This window comes from Phoenix dactylifera, unplaced genomic scaffold (assembly GCF_009389715.1).
Source record: "Phoenix dactylifera cultivar Barhee BC4 unplaced genomic scaffold, palm_55x_up_171113_PBpolish2nd_filt_p 000245F, whole genome shotgun sequence".
NCBI classification, from domain to species: domain Eukaryota; kingdom Viridiplantae; phylum Streptophyta; class Magnoliopsida; order Arecales; family Arecaceae; genus Phoenix; species Phoenix dactylifera.
The window spans coordinates 743869-764147 of record NW_024067741.1 but is presented as its reverse complement, the minus strand read 5'-3'; the positions used below and the strand labels follow the sequence as shown (position 1 = coordinate 764147).

At 38.0% G+C, this 20279-nt stretch overlaps 1 protein-coding gene across 1 annotated transcript in view; it reads right to left on the bottom strand.

Moving 5' to 3' along the window:
- Window positions 1-7868: 7868 nt before the first annotated feature.
- The window catches only part of LOC113461341, an 81603-nt gene continuing 69192 nt past the window's right edge, over window positions 7869-20279 (bottom strand). The window contains exons 4-5 of the transcript XR_005507668.1: window positions 8460-8956; window positions 7869-7924 (exon numbers count right to left, since the gene is read on the bottom strand). The gene's annotated coding sequence lies outside the window, so the exon portion shown is untranslated. The remainder of the gene's footprint in view (window positions 7925-8459; window positions 8957-20279) is intronic.

The window sequence follows — 20279 nt, the reverse complement described above, 5'->3', positions numbered from 1 at the left end:
TGTTTTTGATGATACTAATGATATCTCTTCTAGCAAGAAAGTAGCTCTTGATGATGATGCAGAAATTCTTGAAGAAAAGATTGATGAGATGACATTACAAGAAGATGAACCAAAGCTAATTGGAGAAGCATCAACAAGTCAAGAGATAATTGTTGATCATGGACTGACTAAAACTTGGAAGTATGCTCATGGTCATCCTAAGGAATTAATTTTAGATGATCCCTCTCAACCTGTTACAACTAGAGCATCTCTTAGGAACTTAAATAATCATCTAGCATTTGTCTCACACTTTGAACCTAAAAACATAGAAGAAGCTGAAAATGATGCAAATTGGATAAATGCAATGCAAGAAGAGCTAAACCAATTCACTAGAAACAAGGTATGGAACCTAGTTGAACGACCCACTAAATACTCAATAATAGGAACTAAATGGATATATAAAAATAAACTTGATGAAAATGAAATCGTGATTAGGAACAAGGCTAGACTAGTAGCAAAGGGCTATAATCAAGAGGAAGGTATAGACTTTGATGAAACTTTTGCTCCTGTAGCTAGACTTGAAGCAATTAGATTGTTACTAGCATTTGCATGCTCTAAAGATTTCAAATTATTTCAAATGGATATAAAAAGTGCCTTTTTGAATGGGTATATTAATGAGGAGGTGTATGTAGAACAATCTCCTGGTTTTGAAAATCATCAATACCCCAATCATATTTATAAACTAAACAAAGTACTTTATGGTTTGAAACAAGCTCCTAAAGCATGGTATGAAAGACTTAGCAAATTTCTGTTAGACCATGAATTCTCTAGAGGGAACATTGATACTACACTGTTTTTAAAGAAGAAAAACAAAGATATGTTAGTAGTTCAGATTTATGTAGATGATATTATTTTCGGTGCTACTAACAATCGCCTCTGCGAAGAATTTGCTGACCTAATGCAGAGTGAATTTGAAATGAGCATGATGGAAGAGCTGAACTATTTTCTTGGGCTCCAAATCAAACAATCTAAAGAAGGCATCTTCATCTGTCAAGCAAAATACATCAAGAAGATGCTTAAGAAGTTTGATATGGAAGGAAACAAGTCAATCAGCACACCCATGAGTTCATCATGCAAACTAGACAAAGATGAATCAGGTAAATCAGTAGATCAAAAGATGTATAGAGGTATGATAGAATCTTTATTATATCTTACTGCAAGTAGACCTGATATCATGTTTAGTATATGCATGTGTGCTAGATATCAATCTAATCCTAAGGAATCACACTTAATTGCTGTTAAGAGAATTTTTAAATACCTAATAGGAACAAAAACCATAGGTTTATGGTTCTCTAAAGATTCGAGCATAAACTTAATAGGGTACACTGATTCAAACTTCGCTGGTTGCAAACTTGATAGAAAAATCACCAGCGGGTCATGCCAATTCTTAGGAGAAAATTTAATCTCTTGGTTTAGCAAGAAACAAAACTTGGTTGCACTATCTACGGCTGAAGCCGAATATATTGCTGCCGGGAGTTGTTGTGCTCAAATCTTGTGGATTAAACAACAACTTGAAGATTATGGCATTAAAAAAGATAAAATTCTCATTAACTGTGATAATACAAGTGCCATTAATCTAACTAAAAATCCAATTCAGCATTCAAGAACTAAACACATTGAGATAAGACATCACTTCATAAGAGATCATGTACTGAATGGTGACGTGACACTTCAATTTGTTTGTACTGATGATCAACTTTCTGATATCTTCACAAAATCTTTGAGTGAAGATCGATTTTGCATACTTAGAAGAGGGTTAGGAGTGATTGATCCATTCTAGTGTTACTCTCCTCTAGTTCATAGATTTTGAGGATTAGTTTATGTTGGACATAGGATTTCTTATCTATGATCATCAAATCAGTTCTTAAATCCTAGATAAGCCCATAACTCTCTCTTTTGGCACGAAAATAACAATATTTTTGGTTGTGTGCCAGAGTTCGAGTCGACTCGGACATATTTTAAAGTCGGCTCATGGGGGAGTCGACTCGCGCATATTTGGGAGTCGACTCGCGACTTACCGGAGTCGACTCGAGGTCGGGAATCCGATTTTTAACCCAAATCGAAATGTTTATTCCTCACTTCTATTCACAGCCGACACTGTTCCAAAACCCTAGAGCCGTCTTCGAACTCGTCTCCGACCCATTCTAGGTCTTCTCCGTCGAGTTTTCCTCCTATTTTCCGTGTCCTTCCCTATCTTTAGGTCAAAAATGCCTAGGAAGGTCCTTGTCCCGAGCCGAAAGAGACCCGTCTCCGCGAGTGGGGCCGAGCGACGGTCCAAGGCTTGGAACGAACCGGCGAGGCCACCACCTCCGGTTCCTTCCCCGCCTAGGCCGGTTCCCTCGCGCTCATGCGCCGGGAAGGTTGTCTCTACCGGGAGGCAAGTCAACTTTGACTTCCTCTTCCGGAAAGGGTTCAACCTAGGGCATCACCTTAGGGCCCAGGGTTTAGAGTTTTTCTGCACACTTGACCTCCCTACCTATCCAAGGTTAGTTAAGGAATTCTATGGTACTGTCGCACGGGTTAGCGGGGGTATCCAGGGAACTATTTTGGATGTCCCTATTTTCATCTCGGAGGACTTCATTGCTCGAGTCCTCCATCTCTCGAGTGAGGGGATTGTTCCCACACACCCCTCCGATAGGACAGAGGCCCTTACGGCCATTTTAGGGAGTCCACCTCTGTCCCCTATAGAGGAGGTGTTCGCAAATCAGCTTTCGGCTGAAATGCGGCTTCTCCTTAGTATCATCTCTAGGACTCTCTTCCCAAAGACTGGTAGGTTTGACTTCATTTCCGAGAGAGACCTGGCCTTGATGTTCTACCTCCTCCAAGACACTCCCATCAACTTTCCAAAACTCATCTACAAATACCTTTGTGAACCCCTAGACAAACCTAGGCTGAGTCTCCCTTACGATATGTTATTCACTCTGATATTTAGATAGTTAGAGGTTCCTATCCCTGAGGGGGAACCCTCTCACTCACTGCGTTTTACAGATCGCATGGGTGAGGGGACCTTTCACCGGATGGGATTCTACAAGGTAGGGGGAGTCTGGGTTAGGAAATCATCCACATCCACATCTACACCTTCTGACCCTACCACTCATCACTCACCCAGTCCCGATCATGATCAGGACCATGACATAGCTCCTCCCACTTTTCCTTCCACCTCTGCTCCTACCTATACTAAGCCTTCCACCTCCACTGCCCCACCTTCTCAGCAGCAGCCCCTGGAGGTTCGGATATCTTCTGAGCAGCTCCGAGAGTTGCGGCAGGAGATAGTGAGGAAACTGAGAGATGATCTACTGAGGGAGCTCCGAGGTCCTCAGAGTGCTCCCTCCACCGAGCTAGTTCCCTCCTTAGCAGCCGTGACAGAGATGGTTGCAAATCTGAAGGAGGAGATATTCAATATTCGAAGCCTAGTTCAAGCTCAATACTGGAACATAAGTGACGTCAAGGACGATACAAGGAAGATGCGAGACAGCATCAGACATGAGCTAGGCAACCGAGTCAGGGTGCAGAGAGGCTAACTAATGCATTGATCTTCAAGCTTGACACCATCCAAGAAAAAGTGAACGAGATTTCCTCGACACAGTCTAGACTCACCCCGGAGATCATCGCACAGCTAGGGAACGTATCTGAGGGGATAAGCTTAGTCAAGCAAATGAATAGACTCAAATCAGGAGCCACATCCTCCACTACAAAGAAATCCTAGAGTAGCTTTGTTTTCTGTCTTATGATGTATTTACTCAATACTTGTATTTCTCTCTACTATTGTACTCAAAATTAGCATCAATACAATGAGTAGACACTTTCTTACAAAACTGTGCAATACTTTTCTGTGTTCTGCGCTTCTTTTTGCTATAAAGAAAGAAAACCCTTAAAGCAAAACGTAATTTGTTCTAAGTGGATTCGATACCTCGAGGCTCATTATCTCTCTGTTGGGGCTCCAAAAGGAGTCATCTCCAGAATCTATTCAAGGGATATTCGGAGATTAGTTGAATCATACTCAAGAACAAATTGTCAGATTTTCTCTCTAAAACGAAAAATTTAAGTTCAAAAGCTTCAAGACATTAAAAGAAAATTCAGAGAATCTAAACAAAATTAAATGCATATGTTGAGGGGGAGAATCTGAAATCTTAAGAAAGCGAAATCATTAACTACATATAAGCCAAACAATTGATTGCATGATATGAAGGCTTATATAATTCCAAATAAAAGGGGGAGCTTTAATTTAGGATTTACTGATCCATACCTTTCAATTCTGGATAGATTAAAATAACCAGACATTTGAATTCATTTCAAAACTTTTACTGAATGATAGAGTAATTCACTTCAAAAATATTCAATGTTTTGTCATCATCAAAAAGGGGAAGATTGTGGAGTGATTGATTATAACCCTATTTGATTTTGATGAGCACAAAGCCATTGAGTATATTTTATGTTATACTAATGAATTCAATCCAGCATATCAGGCAAAATTTGTAAGAATCCTCTTTTGAGTGCATGTGGAAATCAGCTTAAGTCAAAGGCTGAAACTCGAGTCGACTCCGAAAGATTTCGAGTCGAGTCCAAGTGTTTCAGACGTTCTGGCACAGGCTCGAGTCGACTCCGGCACACTGCGAGTCGACTCCGACTGAGAACAGACAACAGGACAGAAAAATGAATCTCAGACCCTGTCACCGAGTCGACTCCTGAAGAATTCAAGTCGACTCCGATGCTTGCCGAGTCGACCCCCGATAGTTCCGAGTCGACTCCAAGGAGTAACAGACAGAAAGACAGAGAAGTTGTTTTGGACTCTGAGAACCGAGTCGACTCTAGAAGAACTCGAGTCGACTCCGACGGTTAGCGAGTCGACTCCTAAAGAAACAAGAGTCGACTCTCAGAGGAATGCAAGACTAAAAGTCAGAGAGCCAACTTCGGTGTCTGAGAGCCGAGTCGACTCCAGCAAAGTCCGAGTCGACTCCGAGGCAGTTCAACTCCAAAGACAGAAGACCAGTTTTACGGTGTCTGAGAGCCGAGTCGACTCCAGCAAAGTGCGAGTCGACTCCGAGGCAGTTCAACTCCAAAGATAGAAGACTAGTTTTTCAGGCTCTGAGAGCCGAGTCGACTCCAAGAGAATCTGAGTCGACTCGAGAAAGTAAACCCGAAAGAAAGATCTTTGGATTCCTGAAAAACGAGTCGTCTCCAGAAGGAAGAGTCATTTCCGGACATTGGCGAGTCGACTCCAGGTTTGGCCGAGTCGACTCCAGAACGGGACAGCACTTTATTTCAAATTTTGAACAGTGGGCAAGTCGTCTCCAGTAAAGCATGAGTCGACTCCAGCAACAGCCGAGTTGACTCCAGATCGAGCGAGTCGACTCCGATCCCAACGGACACTGTATCAGGAGTTGCAGATTGTGCAGAACGGCTCTAAAAGTATGTCTAACGGCTAGTTTTCGATGGGGATTGCTTAAATAGCCAGAGTGAACAGTAATAGATAAGAAGCGAGACACTCCATTCAAAGCAAAAGAGATTTCCACCTACCAAAGCTTCTCAAGAGTAAATACAAGTAAAAGAAGGAAGAAGTGCATTAAAAGTCTATCCTCCAAACGTCTTCCTCGCATTCAAGGCTCCCCTTCTGACAGCAAATCTTCAGCACACTCAAGAGGAGTTGTAGAGTTTGAGAAGCCCCCTTCTTCACATTCAAAAATCTGTTTGAGGGCTTCTAACTCTTCTTTATTCATATTGTTTATATTTGCTTTTCAAGAAGCTATCCTTGTACTCTTTTCAAACTGCTTTTCTTACTTGATTCAATCAGGGGATTGAATCAAGGGTGTGAAGGTTGGTTGGTGAGCCAAGGGTAAAACCAACGTGTAGGGTTCGATTGTGATCCCGGAAAAACAATCGGATGGTTCTAGTTGGTGAGCCTGTGAAAACCGACCGAGTTCGTTGTGATCTCGTAAAACAACAAGTTGGGTTGTGAGCTTGTAAAACAACCGGCTGTAATCCGAGGGATTATAGTGAACTCCCAAGTGAAGCTTGGGGAGTGGACGTAGGAGCAAGGGTTAGCTCCGAACTACTATAAAATCTCTTGTGTTTGTGATTGTTTAATTGTCTCTCCCATTCTCTTCATCCACTGCATATAGTAAACTAATTAATCCACTTGCAATAAGGTTTAATTAGTTACTCATTAAGTTTTAATTTGCAATTATTACTTAAAACCCAATTCATCCCCCCCCCCCTCTTGGATTGTCTTCTTGGGCAACAATACTTCTGCTGTAAAATTTTTAAAAATATATGCATGCGACTACTAGAGTTCCCAACACCTCCTTGATAACCTAGTTTTAACACCATGAGATTGATCACCTATAATCAAGTCTTTAAGATGATTGTGACCATACCTTCAATCCTTGGCAGATTATCATTACCTTAACTTTCACTTGGTGGATTTTGCTTGTTTTCTTCCTTGTCCTCATGTTCATCATCCGTGTCTCCATCAACGGCTGGTGTTTCCTTCATGGTAAGTTCCTCCATCTCTTTTTCTATCAAATCTGCATTATTACATATATTTTTTTTTTTTTTTTTCTTGATGGAAGATTATTAGTTTCATCAAAAACAATATATATGGATTCCTCCACTAGTAAAGTTATTTTGTCAAAGACTCTATGTGCCTTACTAGTGAAAGAGTATCCAAGAAAAATAGCTTCATCAGATTTAGCATCAAATTTACCTAGCCTATCTTTTTCAATCATTAAACACAAAACATCTACATCCAAACATGAAATATCCTATATTGGGTTTTCTTTCTTTCCAATGTTTGTAAGATATTTTCATTAAAATAAGCCTTATTAATGCACGTTTTAGGATGTAACATGTTGTGTTAATTGCATCAGCCCAAAAGTATCTTGAAAGGTTGCTTTCACACAGCATGGTTCATGTCATTTCTTCTAAAGTTTTCTTTTTTCTTTCTACTACCCCATTTTGTTAAGAAGTTCTAGATGCAGAAAACTTATGTTCAATGCCATTTTTATTACAAAATTTTTAAAATTTAGTTTCATGGTCACTTTAAATTTATAAAGTTTTCAAACCATTTTCATTTGAAATTATTCTAGTACAATTTTAAGAATATAAAAAATGCTTCATTTTTATATGCTAAGAATAAAACCCAAGTAAATCTAGAAAAATCATCAATGATAACAAAGCCAAAATGTTTGCCACCTAGGCTTGTGGTTCTGGTTGGCCCAAGCAAGTCCATATGCAAAAGTTTCAATAGTCTAGAGTTGAAACTATATTTTTTGATTTGAATGAAACTCTAGTTTGCTTTTTTAGTTGACATGCATCATAAATATTATCTTTTTTAAAATTTATCTTAGGCAATATTACAACTACATCTTTTTTAACTAATTTTAAAATTAAGTCCATGCTAGTATGAGCTAACCTATGGTTCCATAACCTGGTAGTCTCATTGATTTTGGTATTTAATGTACTAGACACTTTATATTTTGCATAAAGAGATCATCAAGATCGACCATGTAAATATTTCTGTATTGATGTCTAATGAATTTTATGCCATTGTCAATGGGGCTAGACACAATACACATAGATGCTTCAAAAACAACCTTAAAACCTTTATCACAAAGGTAACTAATACTAAATAAATTATATTTTAAACCATCTACTAATAGTACATTTTCAATGAGGATGGATGGGGTGATGCTAATACTACCTATATGGGGTGATGCTAATACTACCTATATCGATGATCTTTTCTTTGCCATTGTCTCCAAAGATGACCACCCCTCCATCCTTTGCCTTTAGTATGATGAAATATAATCCATCTTCCATCATTTTCTTTCTGAGCAGCCGTTGTCCAAGTATATCTTCTATTGGAGCCACGAGTTGCTATACACACCTACAACATAGAAAATCAAGTCTTTAATAGGTACCCAAGCTTTCTTAGATCCTTAAAAGTTAGGGATTATATTTCTTTAGGAACCCACACCATTTTAGGAGTTAATTTACCTACTTTTCTGGAGTTGTAGTGAAAAATTTATGATGTATTCTACCATAGCTGAAACATGTCAAACTAGTAGAATAGTTGATGATTTAACAAATATGTTATTCAAAAATTTTTGTTTTTGCAATGGGTTATGGCCAAGACCGGCCTTGTTATATACTACATATTGGCTATCTAATAACATTTGCGATTACTATGAACTTAAAGTAAATTTATCTACAAGAGGTTTTAATCTATCTACTTCTTTTTTTTAGATTTAGATTTCAGCAATTAGTTGTTTCTTTTCTTTGAGAATGTCTTTGGTTAGATTCTTATTTATCTTTTTAAGTTCTTTATTTTTTTGTCCTAGTTTTCTTCATTCACTTACAAAATCTTGCAAAGCATATTGAAGTTCTTCTACAATGAAATTAATTTGTGTTTTAGGCAATACCTCCTCCTCATTAGCCAAGAAGCATAGGTTTGCAGTTTCTTATGCTTTTTCCTTTGAGCTTGACTCATCATTGTCCCTCTAAGTTGCTATCATGGCCTTCTTCTTGAACTTGTTGGGGCCTTTCTTGAGAAGAGGACAATCTACTTTGAAATATCCAAGTTTCTTGCACTCATAGCAGACCATCTGATCCTTCTCCTTCTCCTTGCTAGTCTCTCCCTTGGGAGTGGGCTTCTTCTTGAAGCCTTGCCTTTTCTTCCTCATAAATCTTCTGAATCTTTTAGTAATCAGCGCCATCTCTTCATCTTCGTCAGCATCCTCAGATTCTTCATTTTCCTCTGCATCTTTGGCCACTGACTTTAGGGTGATCGTCTTCTTCTTCTTCTTCGACTCCTTCTCACTATTGTGCTTCATAGTGAGCTCATGGGTCATTGGAGATCCAAGCAGCTCCTTTAATGGTAGATTGTTGAGATCCTTCACTTTATAGCCTCAGTAGTGACCTAAGAATTTTTCTCACAAGATCACTATTAGTGTAAGCCTTTCTAAGACTTTTCATACTATTAATAATATATATAAATCTAGTAGATTTAGCATTATGTTGAGCCATTTTTTTATCATATTCATCCCATTTTCTTTCAAGCTTGGAAAAGGATACTCCATCTACAATCTTGGTGGATGTGTGAGGTCCATTGATTATGACATCCCATATGTCATAATCTAAAAACTTGAATGATATCATAATCTAAAACTTGAACAAAAATGTGTATGCTTAATTTCCAATATGTGTAATTAGTGCCATTAAATAGTGGGGGGCAGTTAGTAGACTGACCCTCAGCAAGGAGGAAAACTTGATAGTTCCTAGACTCTACCACAAGTGCATAGGTCATGACAAGTAAAACAGGGCAAAAAGAGTATCGTTTCCACAAGGAGGTGATTCAAGTACCAATTTATAAATTTTCTATATTATTTATACGACCCCAAAATGACTGACTGTAATTTCTTAACCAGAAAAATCAAATATGAAAGGTTCCTAGGGCTTAGATTTCATGAATTGAATTCCTTCAATGAATTTAAATTTGATTGTTAATATTCTGCTAATTACAATGACCGAATCCCTTTTTTTTATGTATTCTGCTAATTACAATGACTGAATCCCTTTTTTTATATGATATCCTCTTTCAAGGCATAACACCTATACCTATATTAATCCTATGTCTACTTTCGTAATCATAGAATTTAATATAAATTCATTATGATCTGTGAAATTCTTGAATGTAGGTCACAAGGGTGTGCATTTATTTCTAAACTACACCGCCAATGTTTGATAAATTCACCAACTAATATTGAACTTCAACTTTCGTTACTTTATTCAACATCTTAAGCAAGCAATTCATGGCCAGCAAATTGCAAGAATGAAAATCGAAATCATCAAATTATAACTAACAAAGGATATTCAATACAACCATACTCAATTCATATCAAAAATTCAATGACTACGTACTAGCCCTAGAATAAGAAAACTAGCAAATCATAACTAATAAATCAATTCAATTATTTCTCAATATAAATTCGCATTCAACATCCTTAATAACAATTCAGTAAATAAAAAAAAAAATACGAGAAAGGAAAAGAACTCTGTATTTGCAAAAATCCTCCGTTCCATTCTTTCTCTCAGAATTCCAACTTTTTCTTCCTCCTAGAATTCCTAGCTTTTCCTCCTCTCGGAATTTCAGATTCTTTGAGTTTTTTTTCCTTATCTGCTTGCCATCCCCCTCGTATCTTCTGGCCTTCCTCTTCTCCCAACCGATTCTCCTTTTTTTGAATTTTAAAATAGATTTCCCCCATATCTGCTAGCTGAAATCCTGAATTCTAGGCTAATTTTATGACTCGATTCCCAGCTGGATTTAGAGCACCAAAACAATACACTTTGGAGTTGGACCCTTCATAAAAGTTTTAGATCTCATTCTCAGCTTTCCAACGTACCTAGGTTTGCTTTATTCTAACTTATGTAACTCTAGATACAAGTTGAAAACCGAAACAGAGTCTGGGTTGCAGTAAACTTCTGGACAGATTCGGACTTCTCCATTTCGGCTAAGTTTTGGACTTCAAAACGGCAGAACTGGGTTTTGTGATCTTCATAAAAGTTTTAGGCCTATGTCTTATCTTTCCATCAAGCTAAACAACACATGAAACGGAGGTTTGCAGCTCCAGTTAGAACCCAAAAACTAAATAGTATTCTGGGTTGACTGGACCAGCCCAACTAGGACTTGCTCTCTAGGCCTAGCCCGAATTCTACCTCTTCACATCAGCCCAATTTCAACCTAATTCAATAATTAAACACCTGCAAAATACCAAGAATTCTTAAGAATTAAATAAATGTAAAAGACACCTAAATTCTAGACAAATGAGCTAAGAACATACAAAACACTCTAAAACAAAACAATTAAGACTAAGAAAAAGTGTGAAATAAATTTCCACATCAGTTGCCATTGATCTTTCTCTCTTTGATGATTAAGTCACCAAGAGGGGCAAGAGTACCTATGCTGATACCACTTATTGCCCAGTTATGCAACCCAAGAGGGAGGGTGAATTGGGTTATAGAAATTTTAACAATAATGTGCAATAAAAGATTTTGATTTTCAATGTGCGTGTAAAGTGAGAATACAAGAATTGAAATAGAAAAATATAAAGCATGGAAAGCAAGCAAGATATAAAATTTTATAGTGGTTCGATGCCCAACTCAATACCTACGTCCACTCTCCAAGACACTTCTTGGGAATTCTACTATAATCTACTCAAAAATTATAATCTGATGTTTTATACAGGCTCACAATTAACCCAGTTGATATTTAATGGTAATCAACCACTACCACCCCTTATCAAAGCCTTCCCTTGGTTTGATAAGAATACAACACAGTATCCCCCAAGTTTCAACCCTTGAAACTTGTTACAGTCAACAAAAAGAGAACATAAGATGATTGGCTCTTTTAAGAGCAGAAGATGAGATGTTGAAGCTCATGAGGAACCACTTACTGAACTTGTTGTAGGCTTGAAAGCTCTACAACTTATTCTCTTAGGTCTAATGGATGTAATCTTCAATGCTGACACTAAATGCTTCTCCTCTTTTCTTGTTTTTCCCTTCCTCTACTTTTTTTCAAGTGTTCCAAAGCTTTTGTGACTTGAAAAACCATTGGAAGGTTGTTTCTAGCCATTAGACAGGATGAATATGGCTATTTTATTTTCACAAAAAAAACTAGCTATTACTATTGTTAGATGCAGACAGGTCAACTCAACTTCTTCAGGGTCAATTTCTGATCTTCAGTGGTCGACTCTTCTTCTTCGAGGGTCGACTCAAAAAAGCATTCATTTTTATTGCATTTGTCTTTCGCTTGTGGTCACCATAGGGTCGACTCGGATAACTTTAGGATTGACTCTAGTTTGCTTGAGGTCAACTCATGATCCACTAGGGTCGACTCATGAAAGGATTGGTTTTTACTACTTTCTATCTTCTATCATGGCCACTCTAGGGTTGACTCAATTTGTGCTCGGCAGAAGTCGATTCATGATTCTCTAGGGGCGACTCGTAAATGTCCAGTTTTTCACTCCTATCTTTTGCCAAAGATTGTTCTAGGGTCGACTTGGCTAATTCAGGGGTTGAATCAAGAAAGCATGCTTATCTTTTGCATTGTGCCAGGGTCGACTTGTGTTCTCCTAGGGTTGATTACTGAAATCATCTAAAATTGAGGTCTTTTGTTTAAGCCTATAGATGTTCAGGAGTCGGCTCTAAGTATCTTTGTGTCGACTCCACTAACATAGAACTTTATAATCTTGACTTACATCCTTTTTGCCTTGAGTATTTTGAATTGAGATTAATTTGGCTTTCTGTGAACAATCTTGAACACTCCAAATATTTTGTATCATCAAAATCAAACCTTTTGGGTCAACACATGTCGCATCTAGCACCCGGCCCCAACATTTTTCTCATCTTCTATATTGAACACTCCAAATATTTTGTATCATCAAAATCAAACCTTTTGGGTCAACACATGTAGCATCTAGCACCCGGCCCCAACATTTTTCTCATCTTCTATATATAAGGTGGATGCATAAAGATGTTCCCACCCTAATACACATGCCCGAGCACATAAATTTTTTGTAGGGAAATCATTGGTTTAAAAAGGTAAAAATTATCCATTTTGACATCATCTTACTTACGAAATATTTTTTTTAGAAAAAATGCAATTCTGTCTGTGTGTTGGAATTTCCAACATAGGAGAGAAACAAAGGTTTTATTTTTTTGGCAAAATAGGCTAGGTTGTTGACATTTCTTCAAGTTTTTTTTTCTTTTTCGCAAAAAAAAAAGGATTTGTTTTGGAGATTTTGATTGTGGTTCTAATAAAAAAATATTGGGTTTGTGGTGTGGGGGAACAGACGAGAGAAGCAAGAATTTTTTATTTTTCTTTCAAAAAAGTAAAAAAAAAAATTGCAGTAATTTTGCTTAAAAAAATTCTTTTATTATTCAGCAAGAAAATAAGGAACTTGGGTGGATGAGAATAGAGGAGAGAAGGAAGAAAATAAGAGAGAAGAAAATAGGAGATTCGTGTAGAGGGGAGAAAGAAGAAAACGGGGATGTTCTCAGTTTAACAATGGAGCTAGAGAAGAGGAGAGAGGGAGAAAAGAATGGAGATTTAGGCAGAAGGGAGTAGCTCGACATGGGAAAAGGGACTGGAGGATGAGTGGACTCACCGATATGGGAGACCGCTAACCTTGACATGGCGGTCATGCCTCGCTGGATGTCCCCTATGTGCCACTCCTTTGGAGAGAGGAGCAATAAATAGGGTTAGGGTTTCAATGCAGGATGGTGAGATGGGAGAGGTTTTAGATGGCTAAGTTTTGTGGTGGAAGAAGGATGGGTTGTGGCTAATAAGAATAGGGTAATTAGAGTTTTTGCCTTTTAAGAGGTGCGATCGTTGTTCCACCTATGAGTGGGACACACAGTAGTCAGTACTCAATCCTGCTCTCTTTTTTATTTGTTTCTTTTTGCTTCAATTTGTCAATCCTATGTTCTTTCATAGAAAATCAATAGTCATATTACATACGGATGGCCACAGAAGGAAAAAAAAATATTTTCTCTTTCTCATTGAATTTTTCTTGCATAATGAAAAGAGAAAAGAAAACATTTGATTTTTGTCTATTTGTAGTTGAATTTTTGAGAAAAAAAATATTCTAAGCTTCTTTTTTTGGAAAAAAGGTCTCTATTTTTCATTTAATTTATATATTATAACAATTTTGATATGTAGTTTGATGTCCTACTTGAACCATTACTTATGATATTATTTAAAAAATTGAATAAAGTTTTCCTTAATGTTGCTTACATTTCTTTTTTTAAAAAAAATACAGGGAATGCTGTTAAAGCTGCTTTGTGCATGTTGCCAAGGGCATTCCTTAAGGTACCAATTGTTCTTTTTATGTACATATATTAAAATAAATTAGGTTTTTTGCATGTATACTCTCTAAAATATATAAAATTGTATGAATATCTACATAAAATTACGATTTTTATGTATACCCTCATAAAATACTTATTTTATATGTATACCCTTCTTATACTTTCTTTTTTATATATGTACCTATACCATCTAACACCATTAAAAATTAAATAATTTAAAATTAAAATAACTAAAATACCCTCATGGGTAGACATGCAAAAAAAAAACTTTATATACATATACATGTAAATAACAACTTTGCAAGAATATTCATGCAATTACACATATTTCAGAGGGTATACACTTAAAACAAATCTTATAAAAAATGATCAAAATCTAGTAAAGATAATTCATTATTAAAAAAAGATAATGAGAAAAATTAAATCATGTTACTATCAACTCTTATAGAATAAATCAAGTTGCTTTTATGAAATTCTCGCCTCAAAAACAAGTAACAACTTAACATTTACAAATCCCTAAAAAATATTTTACTGATCAAAGCATGTATAATTATTTTAAATTTGATACTCTTTAATCTTTAAAAAATAATTAAGAATACGCAAATGTCATAGATTTAATAATTATAATTATATCAAAATTAAATGAAGAATAGCATTACTAAAAGGATTACCTAATATTCCAACCTGACTAATCAATTTTTTTAAAAAAAATTGACAATGTGACTCGATCTTTTTTTAACTTGTCAATCTAATTGAATCATAAAAGACTTGACAAATTTCAGCCAAATTTTAATTTTTTTTAATAGAATTTTTGAATGTATACCTTTTTAAATATGAAAAATTATAAGAATACCCTCGTACAGTTACTATTTGCACGTATATCCTTATAATTTTTTTTTGCATATCTATCCATAGAGGTATTTCAGTTTTTTTTTATTTTTAAGTTGTTTATTTTTTAACGACACTAAATAGTACGGGTACATATGAAAAAAAAAAGAAGGATATACATGTAAATAGAAATTTTATGAAGGTATTCATGCAATTTTATATATTTAGGAGGGTGTACATGCAAAAAATCCAAATAAATTAATAGATTCTTTAGTTTTCCTTCTTTAGATTCTTTTTGCATATTTTATTATTTATATAATTTATGTTTCATTTGATGAATTAATGTTCATGCATAATTTTTGAGGTAGTCAGCATCTAAGGTGTTTTTTTTCAATGTATATTCATTATACTAATTTTTTTTCAGTTGTTATATTTTGTCTACTGTATACATAGGATCATCAATGAGATGCTTATATGTTAATTCTTTTAGCACAAATATGATTTACACATATTTAATTTTGGCCCTTTTTTAATTAAATAATTATCCAAAAAAATGATTTTGTTGATCACAAAGCAATTGAGTAGTTACTAATGATTTTGTGTCTTGGAGCAGATTAATTCATTTTGCAAGGAAGCTTCAGGAGTTTGAATATTTAGAGAAACATGGAGAAGCTCCAAAGATCAAAATTTTAAAGTTCGAGAGTAATTCAAAGTCAACTCCGGCACTCAGAGCTTTTGCGGTAGGGGAGCTGACTCCAGTATGTTAGGAGTCAACCCATGGATGCCCACAGGCCAGAACAATAAAGATTAAACTTTCTAGGCATTACGAGTCGACCCTAGGTGTATAGGAGTCGACTCCAGGTTGGTTTGATGTTGATTTATAGCATGAGACCACAACGAGAGCTCTCGTACTCCAACACATATAAAGATCGCACTCTACATCTCATGGGGTATTCTAAGGTCAATGATCTATGGGTGAATAGTCAGGGAGGAGTTAGAGATGATGCATGAGATGGTGAGGACAGAGCTAAGGTTGAGGCACCATCCTCACTTTAGAGAGAGGCTGGAACCAATCAAGAGTATTACTATTCTACAAAGAAGGGAGTTGTGGATTGTCTACTTTTAGGGATGTTGTAGACTAGCCAGCGGAGCAGCTGATGTGGGGAAGCATGGGATTCTATCTCCTGCAGCCCGCTGCAGATTACAGCAACAGGAAACAGAGGAGTTTTGGGCTCAGGAAAACAGAGCTTCAAGTTTCATTCACGGAAAGCAAAAAAAACAGCAGCCAAGGGAAGGAGACGGCGGCCCTTTACACCAATCCTTTTATAAGGCCACAAGCTCCCTCTAAACCCTAACAATAAGGACTCAATTTCTAACCAAATTTGAATTAAAATAGACTCCTAATCAAACTAAAATCAAACCAGATTTCGGAACAAAATTCAGACTTTAACAGACTCAAGTTCAGAAGTTTCAAACAAAGTAGGATTCAATTAAACTAACATTCAGGATCTTGTAGACCGTGGGATTGATCTCTAGGATTAGGAGATCAAGTGGAATTTGTTGGAATCCAAGGATCGCACGCCATCCGCATCATCTTCCTTGGTTTTGTCGCGTCCATACCACCATGTTCCCTAGCCAGCAGAACTTCAGCAACAGGAAAATTTTCAGCAATTCTTTGATCTGCATCAGTCCCCTCCACTTAGAAAAAACTCATCCCCGAGTTTCTCTCAAGATACAGCAGCTCTCCCGGATCATGATACTCATAGAGATCAGCAACATTGAAAGTTTTTGAGATTCACATGTCTACCGGCAAGTCAATCACATATGCGTTACTATTGATCTTCTTTAAAATCTTGTATGGCCCATACTTTCGTGGTTTCCACTTGCTGTATGCTCCCACTGGAAATCTCTCCTTCCGCAAGTAAACCATTACCTCATCTCCTTCTTTGAACTCCTTATATCGCCTATGTTCATCCGCCTTGGCCTTGTACCGGGCATTCATACCTTCCAGGCGCTTCTTCACCTCCAATTGTGTCACTTTAACTTCCTCCGCTAAATTTTCTGCTGCTACACTCTTTCCAGGAAATTTTGGTAGACGAACTAAATCCACAGCATGCTTTGAAATTTTTGTATAAACAATAGAGAAAGGTGATTTACCGGTGCTTCTATTAACAGCACTATTGTAACCAAACTCTACTTGGGGTAATGCATGATCCCAATGCTTCGGACTATTCCCACAAATACAGCGAATCAGATTTCCAAGGGTTCGATTAGTGACTTTTGTCTGCCCGTCAGTTTGAGGATGTGCAGTGCTACTGAATTTTAAGAAGTGTCAAACATTCTCCGTAAAGTAAGCCAAAAGTGACTCAAAAATTTTGAATTCCGATCCGATGTGACAGATTGTGGGACTCCATGCAAACGGACAATCTTCCTGAAAAATAACCTTGTAATATGGGACGCATCTGATGTCTTTTAACAAGAGATGAAATGCGCCATCTTGGAGAACCTATCCACCACGACAAAAACTGAATCCACACCTCTCTGCATTCGGGGAAGACCCAATACAAAGTCCATCGACAGATCCTCTCAAATGTCATTTGGCACAGGTAGGGGCATGTACAGACCGGTGTTTTGAGACTGCCCTTTTACTGTTTGACAAATATAACATCTCTGGACAAACTTTCCAACATCTCTTCATAGTTGTGGCCAATAATACCTCTCCATAAGACTAGCAATGGTCTTGTCTCGGCTTAGATGCCCACTAAGCCCGCCACCATGAAGGACTCTAATCAGCTTCTCTCTGAGTGATGATCTGGGGATGCACAAGGAATTACCCCAGAAAAAATAACCCTCTTGTATGTGAAAATCTTCCATTGCACGATTGCTGGAACACTTGGCCCACACATCCTTGAAGTCATCATCTTCAGCATACAACTCCTTCATGCATTCGAAACCCACAACCTCCGAGTGCAAGGTTGTTAATAATGTGTTACGCCGACTCAATGCATCTGCCACTCGGTTCTGTTGTCCAGATCGGTGCTTCAACACAAAAGAAAATTTCTGCAAGAAGCTTACCCGTCTGACATGCATGCGGTTCAAGTGGTTCTAGCTTTTGATGTACTTCAAGGCCTGATGATCACTGTATAGGACAAACTCCCTCTGAACTAGATAGTGCTCCTAGTGTTTCAATGCCTGGATGATGGCATAAAACTCAAGCTCATACGTAGTCCATTTCTGTCGTGCTTCACTGAACTTCTCACTGAAGTACTCCATGGGCCTCCCTTCTTCAGTCTGAACAGCCCCTATCCCAACTCTCGAGGCATCACACTCTACCTCAAACAGCTTCTCAAAGCTTGGCAAGGCTAGCACTGTGCGGAAGATAATTTTTCTTTTATCAATTCAAAGCTGGCTTGCTGAGGCTCTCCCCACTGATACCGACCTTTCTTCATACATTCAGTAATAGGAGCGACAATGGTGCTGAAATTTCGAATGAAGCGCCGATAAAATGTTGCTAACCCATGGAAGCTACGGACTTGACTGACATTTGTGGGGGTGGGCCACTCCCGTATTGCCCGCACCTTCTCTTCATCAACATGTATACCGTCGGCCCCAACAACAAACCCCAGAAACACCAGGTGGGTAGTTACAAAGTGGCACTTCTTAAGATTGACAAACAATTTATTTTCCCTCAATGCAAGCAAAACCGCCCTCAAATGTTCCTTGTGCTCAATCTCTTTACGGCTATAAACCAAGATATCATCAAAATCGACAACGACGAACTTTCCAATAAATGGTTTTAATACTTGGTTCATTATCCTCATGAAGGTGCTCGGTGCATTGGATAGGCCAAAAGGCATGACCATCCACTCGTAAAGTCCATCCTTCGTCTTGAATGTCGTCTTCCATTCGTCACCGGGCCGAATTCGAATCTCATGGTAGCCGCTCCGAAGATCAATTTTGGAGAAGACCTTTGCTCCTTCCAGCATGTCTAGCATGTCAGTCAAGCGGGGTATGGAAAATCGGTACTTTACCGTTATCCGGTTGATCGCACGGCTGTCCACACACATGCGCCAACTTCCATCCTTCTTCGGTGTCAACAAGGCTGGCACTGCACATGGGCTCATGCTCTCCCGAATCAGCCCCTTCTTCATCAGATCTTCAACTTGCTGCTGCAGAATTTGGGTCTCCTTAGGACTCAGGCGGTAATGAGGTAGATTAGGAAGGCTTGCGCCAGGCACTAAATCAATATGGTGCTGAATTTCTCGCATGGGAGGCAGCCCATCCGGCAATTCTGCAGGTATAATGTCCTGAAATTCCATCAGCAACTCCTCAAACTCCTTGGGTACCTACATGCTTGCTGAATTTGATCGCTTCGCGGCCGGCACCAGAATTTGCTTGGTCTCCTTGACGTCCGCCATGAACTGCTTTGCTGAAACTGCAAGGAAGGATTTCCCCTCCACTTGAGAAGATTTGGGGATGCACCTTTCATTCATGGGAACTAGAAGGATTTTCCAGCCATGCCACCGAAACAAATAGGTGTTGTCCCGACCCCTGTAAGTGACGTCCATGTCACGCATCCATGGGCGCCCAAGCAAGACATGGCAAGCATCCATGCCCACCACATCACACACAACCTCATCCTTGTAATACCGCCCAATGAATAATGGGACCTTGCACACCTTGTCCACTCTTGTTTCAGCACCCTTCTTAATCCATCCGATCTTGTAAGGAGACGGATGATCTTCGGTCTTCAATCCCATTGCACCGACCAGTGCCAAGGAAGCAATGTTCTCATTGCTGCCACTATCAGTGATCACATTATATATCGTTTTATTGATGGTGCAGCGAGTCTTGAAGATGTTGTGGCATTGGGACTCCTCTTTAACCTTTGGAGAAAGCAAAATTCGCTGAACTACAAAAGAAGCCGGAATCCCCTGATCAGGCGTCTTCCGATCGCTCCTCCTCTTGCTCTTCTTCCTCATACAACACCCCTTCATCCTCCTCCACCTCTACTACGTTAACGGTCCGCCACCTCGGGCACTCATTGGAACGGTGCCCAACCTCTTGACACCTGTTGTCCCATTCTTGTTTACCTAAAAATATGCTAAACAGATCGTTGTTAGAACCGACAAACAAAGTTTAAATAAATTTTACTCTTACCTTTTCTACTCGAAGAATAGTAGCTGTAAGAGGTCATCCACAGGAAGGCGATTGGAGTTGCTTAAAAATAAAAGCATTCACTCGGATTCAAAACCGATTTTTGAATAACAAAATAAAAATATTACGTCGGGGATGTTGAATATTTTCTAATTGAAAATAAACAAAGAGAAGAAGAAAAACTTTGCAATTGAAATTGGATGCAGAGTAGGGGTCGATTTCTAAAGACAGATTATGAATTAAAATCGCCAGTTGAACAGCAAAAATTAATTTCAGAGTTATCTTAAAACTAAGAATTTCAGAATACATAAAATAAATTACAAACATTAAACTGAACCTAGAAAACGGATTTCATAAGAAAAAATTGATGGATTTCATAAAAAGAAAAT